At 40.5% G+C, this 9,378-nt stretch overlaps 1 non-coding gene across 1 annotated transcript; it reads right to left on the reverse strand.

Moving 5' to 3' along the window:
* Nucleotides 1–656: 656 nt before the first annotated feature.
* Trnae-cuc (transfer RNA glutamic acid (anticodon CUC)) lies at nucleotides 657–728 on the reverse strand. Its single transcript has one exon. It is a non-coding gene; the product is annotated as a tRNA-Glu (tRNA).
* Nucleotides 729–9,378: the final 8,650 nt, after the last annotated feature.

The raw sequence follows: 9,378 nt of genomic DNA on the forward strand, positions 1-9,378 counted from the left end.
TTGCTGTGAATTCAAGGCCAGTCTAGTTTACATAATGACTTCCAGAACAGCTAAAGTTACTTGGTGAGACCAAGACTCAAAAACAAACAAATAAGCAAATATAAAAATAAAAATTAAACTAAAAAAGCAGATAATTCATCATTCAATCTAATCAAAAAGGTCTTTTTGAATTTATAAAGGAGAACAAGATAGGAACAACTCCACTTTAAATAAATAATATGTGCTCTCAAGTGTATAGGAAATCGAAATTGACCCAAAACATGATGCAAAATAAGAATAAATCTCCCTAAAATAATACCCTTATTTTATCAATCAAACAAACTCAAGAGTAAATAAAGGCTTCCTAAAAATCCCTGCTTGTATATACATCCAAATGACTTTCAAAGGGTGGAAATTACAATCTTAGAGTCAGATGAACAAATCTATAAACTAAATAGAAAGAAATTTCAAGTCCTTTATAGTTAGGGACCTTTAACAATTTTTAATTGTCAATAAAAAAAATAAAACTAGGTAGACGCATCATTTTTGAAATATTGCTTTAAAATTATTGGTAAGGTGAACAGAATTTTTGTTGCCGATAATAATGCAGCAATAAAAGTCAAATTACAGTAACATTTGTTGACATACATAGAAAGTTGCTGGAAGAAAAGAGAGCTTTCCCTGACCGGGAATCGAACCCGGGCCGCGGCGGTGAGAGCGCCGAATCCTAACCACTAGACCACCAGGGAGCTTGAAGGTTTCCTTTCTGTTAATTTAGTTGGTTCATATAGGGTGTCAAATGTACTTCCAGGCTGTAGAGGGCACACTTGTTCTTAGCTGTACGAGTTTAATTGCTGCAAGATGAGCACCAGAAACTAGGGCGGTTTTTCACCTTTCAGGCAGAGCTCGCAACAGTTGTTAGGAGGGAAAGAGCTGCTAAGAACCCCAGACGTCTGATCCCCCTCTGCCTGCTGCACAAAATTCTCGTCCTACCTGCATTTCATGGAAATATTGCTACGCCTAAACTACTGTCAAACTTTTGTCCGGATCTTGTCATTTGCTTCACTGTTTACTTAACTATCTTCAACATTTTATTCAAATCATATCTGTCTCGATTTGTACCTGTCCTTTCTTTTTTCCTATCACGTGAATATTAAGTGCCATTACACACCCAAGAAAATCTAATGTTTGTGGCAGAGAGGGCTTTACCCTCGAAGGTCGCGCAAAGCCTGTAAGCGTGTAAATGTCGGTACCAAAGGGCGTATCACACATGTAAATTAATATATATGTATGTATCACATGATCATGACTTATTTGGCGTATGTGATTCGGGTTAACGAGGCTGCAAGAGCTGGAGTGGCAGGCCTGCTGTGAGCTACCCTCAGATTCCTCCAAAGATTCCTATCTGGACAGTCGCTTCAGTGTACACCAAACACAGCCAGGGAATTCTAATTGCAAACAGAATTGAAGAGCTTCATAGCCAGCCTCCATCCACAACCCCAAGAGTAATGTAAACCAAGAGCCCCCACTGTGTCGTGAGGTGGAAAGAGGCAAGACAGGCTTGAGTCCTCCAAGAACTTGCTCCCCGCAACATCAGGAACCACCGTTGAGAGTCAGCTGTCATCCATCCCTCAAGCAGAGTCAGCCTAGCCGGGCTTCAATATTGACGCTTGTTTTTTTTTTTTTTTTGTTTGTTTGTTTGTTTGTTTGTTTGCTTGTTTTTTGTTTTTGTTTAAGCAAGTATTTCAGATAATGACTAAATCATTGATACTATCTATACACAAATAGGAAGATTAAAGGAAATTGCCAAGATTAATTAATAAAATAACTTCCTGAAGACATTTCTAGACTTTTCTTAAAAGGCAGGTCTCACTGCTGCAGCCCTGACTGGCCTCAAATTTACTGAGATCCCCTGGCCTCTGCTCCAGACAGCTAAGATTAAAGACTTGTGCTAATTTTTACCGTATTTTATATTAAAAAAAAATACATCACCCCTTTTCTTGGCCTAGAAATTTCAGTAGACTAAGATTTGCAGATGGCTATACCTCTGTGTTAGGGGGTAACCTGTCCAATGCAACTGAGCATCTAGTTTGAGCAAAAAGATAAAGCAGATGCCAATTTAAAAATTTTATTTTAAATTCTGATAGGTTTAATCGAAGTGTAAGCTGGGCGGTGGTGGTGCACACCTTTAATCGCAGCACTTGGGAGGCGGAGACAGGCCAACCTGTCTACACGAGCTAGTTCTAGGACAGGCTCCAAAGCTACAGAGAAACCCTGTCTCGGAAAACCAAAATAAGTAAGTAAATAAATAAATAAAATTACAATGTAAAAAACAGGGCCCAGAGAAACCCACACCCAAGTTTTATTTCCCAAATGGTACCGCATTCATTTTTCTCAGTTGGACGGCATTAGCGTACTCCTGCACAATTCCAGAAACTACCTGTCCAATGAGCGAAGAGCTGGGTTTGGGGTCTTGTCTTCTTGTTTTGTTGTTGTGGCTTTTTGGACAAGAGCTCACTAGGTGCACCAGGAAGCCCTGGAACTATCTAATTATAGCAAAGTGGCCTTGAACTCACAGAGATCCACCCATCTTTGCCTCTCAAGAGCAGAAGTTAATAGCCTGGGCCATCACTCCTGATTTTCTCCAGAGATTTTATTTTTTGAAAACTACAAAACCGATGGAAGCAGATACTGGATTTGCGCACACACACACACACACACACACACACACACACACACACACACTTCCTTTAAACCTGTGCTGTCTCTTCAGGGGCTTTCATGAGTGTCTCCGGGGCCTTGAAACGTAGCATACTAGTGTTGAAGTGTTGAATTCACATTGGCTTTTCATTGCTTAAAGAAATAAAATCTCGATACTTTTTTTTTTTTTGGTTTTGTTTTGCTTTTTGGGACAGTTTCTCTATAGCTTTGGAGCCTGTCCTGGAACTAGCTCTTGTAGACCAGACTTACTGTGAACTCACAGAAATCCTCCTGTCTCTGCCTCTCCAGTGCTGGGATTAAAGGCATGAACCACCACCACTGGATCAATACTTTTTAAACATTGATCCTTTTAAAAATGATAATATTGGTTCTATCGAGTACCCAAAATAATATTTTTGGGCTTTTTTTTTTACTATTTTAATGTAGCTCTATGGATATTTAAGTTCTATCTATAACTCGCATAATGCTATCTCACTATTAATATTGCCATCTTTACTTTTTTCTGAGTCACTTGAGGCTATTACAATGTCATAATAAATGCTTTATCATTTGGGAACTCATAAGTACCAGCAATAAAATGATCACACTCAGGAAATTCAATACAATCCTTTTTATATGATCAACAATCAAAAGTTTCAATTGTCCTAATAGATCTTTTATAGTTCTTTAAATTCAGGACACAACTAAATATCATTTCTTAAATCTGCAAATTTTAATTATCTTTTAACATTTTTTTTAATAATGGAGGACAATTATTTTGGAAAAAAAAATCCCTCAAACTAGATATTTCTTTTGGCAGGAAAATGATCATAAATGATACATTTTCTCTAGCACTTTTTTTTTCTCAGAATGTGGACCGTGCCAGCTCTTCTCATTACTGCCAATGTTGTGCATGCAAGCACAATTTCATCCATGTCCCCAGAGCATGCTACCGGTACCACTAGTTTTATGTCAACTTGGCACGGGCTATAGTAGGTAGAGAAGAGGAAACCTCAACTGAGAGAATGCTTCCGTAGTAAGATCAAGCTATAGGCAGTCCTGTAGAGAATGTTTTCAATTAGGGCTTGATGTGGGAAGGCCTAGCACATTGTTGATACCATATCCCTGAGTGTGGTCCTGAGTTCTATAAGAAAGCAGGCTGAACAATCAGTGCCCCCCTCCCACGGATTCTGCATCAGCTCCTCCCTCCAGGTTCCTGCCTTGACTTCCTTCAGTGGTGGACTATGGTGTTCATCGTAGCAATAGTAACTCTGACTAGGACACCACCTTACCAAGCAAAATAACTTGACATCTTGTGATGAAGAAAATTATCCTGGATCACCTGGGCGAGCAAATCATCACGTGTCTCTAAGAGTGAAGGAGGGAGTGCCAGAGCTGCGTGATAGGCTGGAGATTGCTGGCTTCAGTAAGCCTGTGCCAAGGCACCAGGTGCCATGGAAGGCAGGTTGTCCTGAGTACCTGGTAAAGACAGGATAGAAATTCTTCCCCGAGCCTTTGTTCGGAAAGAAAGCAGGCTTGCTAACACCTTGGTCTATCCAGTGAGCTCTGCGCTGGACTCCTGAACTACAGCCCTATAATGTAGTGATTGTGTTTTAACAAATAAAGCTTGCCTGAAGACCAGAGTGCAGAGCTAAGCCACTAGAGGTCAGGCAGTGATGGCTCACGCTTTTAATCCCTGTACTGGGGGCGGGGGTGGGGGAGTGGGAGGGTGGGGATGGGGGGTTGGGAGGGTGGGGATGGGGGGGTTGGGGTGGGTGGACACGACTGCTGCAGCTCTGTTAGTTCAAGGCCACCCTGGGTCACGTGAGATTGAATCTGTCTAAAAGAGAAACAGAGCTCACACAAAGGTGATTTCAGCTCTTCGGATCCCACGCCTTTAATCCCAGCACGAGGGAGGTAGAAACAGGAGGGAGGTGGCTGGCCGGAGAGAGGAGTATAAGGCAGGAGGATACAGGAGCTCATAGCAATCTGAGGACAGGACCGCCCCATGGTCTGAACACGGGTAGAGATAACAACTCTCTGGTGGATGGCCACTCTGCTTCTCTAATTCTTCAGCTTTCACCCCCATAGCTGACTCCTGGTTTTTATTGTTAAGACCAATTAGAAGTCGTGCTGCACCCTAACAAATGTGATGTTTTAGGACACTAGTTTTTTTTTTTTTGTTTTTTGTTTTTTGGTATTTTTAAAGCAATAGGAGGAGAGACAATGGTAAGTTTGATCACTTGGTGAAGGTCTCTGACATAATTCTCTATTGTAATGACACACGTCATTAATAAATATTGGGAGAAGCAACTACAATGAGAGGAATTGATCTTTTGAGACTGTGTGATGCTTCTATGTTTTTAGCTTCTGTTGATAAAATTGTTCTGAATCAATTATTTGCTACAGTGTTTGTAAAATGGTGACCATTTAGTTTTACTATCATTTTGTCAAGACTGTCCCTTCCTTTCATTATTCTTTATTTCATTTGTATGCATCATTTTGGGCTCACATGTTCTTACTATGTTTTGTGTGTTTATCCAAGGTATTTTACCCTGTGTCTGGTTCCTATGGCCTCTAGCATGTTTGCTATACATAGAGTACTTTGTTATTTTCCGGCCAAACATAAGTCAGGTATGTTATGTACTTTAAAAGGTAACTTAGGGAGGGTTAAAATATCTTCTATTCTTTAAACAATCTCTTTTGTATTTTTACCAAGTAGTATCACGCTGTACCTACTTTCTGTTTTTATCAATATATTTTAAAGATAGTCACCATATGAGTGTTTTCCTAGCATCATTTTGATTAATGTATGGTATTGAACACGTCTTCTGTTTATAATATCTTACTCGTTTCAATATCTGATGTTCTCCTAGAACATCAAATAATCTTAAACCAACATAACCAAGTGCTTAGTTTTCTCACAAGTAAGCCAATTTCAGGTTGGAAAAAACTATTACACCAGAAGAAAAGTCAAGGCATTAAGTCAAATGCAGGTATGATTTATTGGCAGTTTTACTTAGCAGTTTGATTTCAATCTGAGGCAGCTTTTTGCTCAGTCCATTCATTTTGCTCACTGTGTCAAGGCACCGAGGGCACCTAGGTGAACAACACAGGACTCCAACTTTAAGAATTTGTGCACGTGTGTGTGTGCTGTAAATGTATGTGAGTCTATGTATGTGGCGGGGGGTGTAGGTTCACGCGGGGCCATGGAAAGAAGACTCAGGCATCTTAAGAATGAATCTAGCCTGTCCTGGCTGCAGGGGGACTCAGCCACTTTGCAGACAGAGACTGAGAACTGAGCAGTTTTCCCTTAGCCTTAGGCTTCCAATTTACACCGTGGCAAGTTGATTTCCATACCCAAACATCTTAAGCTTCCAAAAGGACAATGCAAAATTCAAATTCTCAATAAGAAAGACCACAGTTTTCTGGTTTTCTTCCACCCAAGTTTTGCATAGGCTTTGCCGCCCTTGTGAAATTCTCATAGGGGATGCACATATGTTAAGCAGAAGGCGTTAAAGACAAAAGACAGATGACGGCTACCTGTGCCACTCAGGAGCCGGCTGCAGATGTGTAGGAGTTGCCGGCACCCTTACATATATAGGCCACATATGTGATGGTGCCCACAGAAGCCAGAAGACTTTGGATTCCCTAGAGTTGGAGTTTCAGGCAGTTGTGAGCCAGGGATTTGAATGTTGGGAACCAAACTCAGGTCCTTTGGAAGAACAGGAAGTACTCTTAACTGGAGGCCCACCACCCAGCTCCCAAATAAATCACAAACACTGAGGCTTACTATTACTTATGAATGTCCAGCCTTAGTTTGACTTGTTGCTAGTCAGCTTTTCTTAAATTATCTTGCCTACCTTTTCCCTCTGGGGTTTTATCTTTCTTTTATCTGTATATTTTACTTTCCTTCTTACTCCATGGCTGGCTGTGTGGCTGAGTGACTGGCCCCTAGTGTTCTCCTCTCCTTGTTGTCCTTGCTCCTCTTCCTTGTTTCTCCTTCTATTTATACTTCATCTGCCAGCCCCACCTATCATTGCCTTGCGATTGGTCATTCAGCTCTTTATTAGACCATCAGATGTTTTAGAATCATGGCCTAACAGAGTTAAACAAATGCAGCACAAACAGAAGTAACACACCTTGATATATTCCCCAACATAACTTGAGGTGGCGGTTGAAGTAACCAAGAAATTACAACATTGCAAAAAAATGTATCACTTACTTTAATACATTTATTCAATAGATTCACATCTATCTTTCATAATGTATACTTATAGATAAGACTATAAAATGATACAGCACCCTGGAGAAGAGTTTGGTGGTTTCTTATAAAATTGAGCATGCTGTAACCATAAAAACAAGCATACGAACCCTTGACACCTTAATGCCTCAGGTTCCCCAGTGCTGGGATTACAGGTATATGGTGCCACATCTGACTTCTTTCATATTATCTCAAAATCAAGATGGTATCTTCATGACCCAATAGAGTCTGTTGATTAGACCAATGGTCCCAGCTTGTGAAAATGAGCCACTGCCTTCAACCCTGTTAATTGTGATCTTTAAATTCTTGAGATGTGGAGGGCCACCTACAGATGTCCACAGTAAGTCACCTGTGTCACCTACCACCTGTTCCATGAGCATGCATTTCCCTCTGAGCTAGATATAGGAGGGGAGTTCTAAATGCTATCACTCCAAGAGGGAACTTTCTAGGTGGCAGTTGACTCAACTTTTCATCCAGTGCACAAATTTCAACTCAAACACCTTTGCATAGAAATATACATCTGTGTCAATATTTCAGCGAGTAGAATTCAATCTTTATTCGTGTGTGTGTGTGTGTGTGTGTGTGTGTGTGTGTGTGTAGGGCAGTGCAAGCAAAGTGACTCACTTCTCTCTTCTCCTTTTAGGCTCAAAGAGCTCCCCAACTATTTACATAAGCGTATCGATATATAGAGATTATTTGTCTCAGAAAAGGACATGACAAGTGTATTTAAATTGCTTCACTGTCGCTGCTTCCCTTTATTAGAGAAAGAAGAGGCTGTCCTCATATTTATCCCAAGCCCTCATCCCCTAAAGTGTCTAAACTGTTCCCCACTAACCAAGTACTTCCCACTAGTCAGGTAAAACGAGAGGTGCTACAGAGACCATTTTATTTTAATTCATAAATTAAATTTTACTAATTAATTAACTTTATTTATTGGAGATAGGATTTTACTATGTAGTACAGGCTGGCCTGGAGCTGAGAATCCCCCCCCATTTCTACCTCTTTAAATTCTGGGATTATAGAAATGGGTCACAGTGTCCAGTTCAGAGATATAATTTTTGGAAAGAAAACCTTTATGACACTAACAATGCTGCTACAGAAATATCTAACTTCTAGTGATTACACATTCTACCTACCCTTCATGAACTATATCTATATATACCCTATGAAGCTGGTGATGCGACCATCCCCCTTTTGAAGACAAAAGCATCAGAGAGTCATTTATCCAAGGCCAGCCCATGTTGGAGCTGTAGTCCAAAGGCAAACCGTGAACTCTTCAGAATTATCACAGCCTTAAGTGTATATTCTAATGGTGTTTGACCTAGGTGTACTCAGATTACCCCAATTCTTTTGTGAAACTCTTATCTACCCACTGGCATTTGACAAGGATTCCAGAAGAATTTCCTATAATAAGGAAATGCTATGGCCTGTGTTGTCCAAAAGGCAGCCACGAGCTTTAGCTGGCTCCTTAGAGCTTAAAGTATGATTAATAGTCTGGATAATCCTAACTTAACTGTATTCTATTACATTTAAATGACCACAGGGGCTGCTGGGTACCACACTGGCTAACACGGATGAAGAGGATGTTAATTTTGATTTCTTTGTGAAGACAAGACTCAGATGAATCACTTAATACTTGGTAATGAAATAGAGTGAGTGAAGGATCTTTAAATTAAAAGCACACCCTCCTCCCCAACCATGGAAGCTCAACTCCTTATTCTATTCAGGCGTTCACTGTAGTGACAAGCTATGATAATCATGCGATCCATCATGTAATCCCAGGGAGCTAATGAAGATAGTGACATTATTTGCCGTGCCTTTGAAAGGCTGAGGAACACTTCTTCAGCAATAGCCGCCACTTCAAACACGTTCTCAGTTATACTTTTGCCAAAGAGAAAAAAAAATTAAGGCTTATTTTATCCCTCAACAGTACCTAGGGTTCATAGACATAAAGGGGGGCTAGTTGGGGTTAAAACAGTGGGGCAGTAACTGTGGCTCAGTGACCATTTTCTGCAGAAACTGCACTCAAGGTTTAGACACTTTGTTAAGCAAACTGCAAAGCAGTTGTCCCAAGTGATTCCACATCATCTCTCATAGCATCCCTCTGTATGTCTGCATCCTGCAATCAGGTCATTCTGAATTGGGCCAGAATAGAAGGACTATTATATCTCTCACTTGCATGGGTTTTTAGATCAACCAGTCTCAGAACAGGGCTGAGCCACGGGCCTCCCTTCCTACACAGGACAACAAGTTCAGCCACTGCACTGCTCCATCTGACCTCCAAGATGCTAACTCCCCCTCCAGCTGTCTTATCACAACTTGGACTTGACATGCTGTTTTTCCTTTCTTTTTAAATTTTTATTTTACTCTTTGGAACAGAAATATAGCCTAGGCTAGTAGTTTAAGTTGACCTTAAATTTTTTTTAATCTTCCTA

This window comes from Alexandromys fortis, unplaced genomic scaffold (genome assembly GCF_014885135.2).
Source record: "Alexandromys fortis isolate MF-2015 unplaced genomic scaffold, M_Fortis_MF-2015_v1.1 scaffold_14, whole genome shotgun sequence".
Classification (NCBI taxonomy): domain Eukaryota; kingdom Metazoa; phylum Chordata; class Mammalia; order Rodentia; family Cricetidae; genus Alexandromys; species Alexandromys fortis.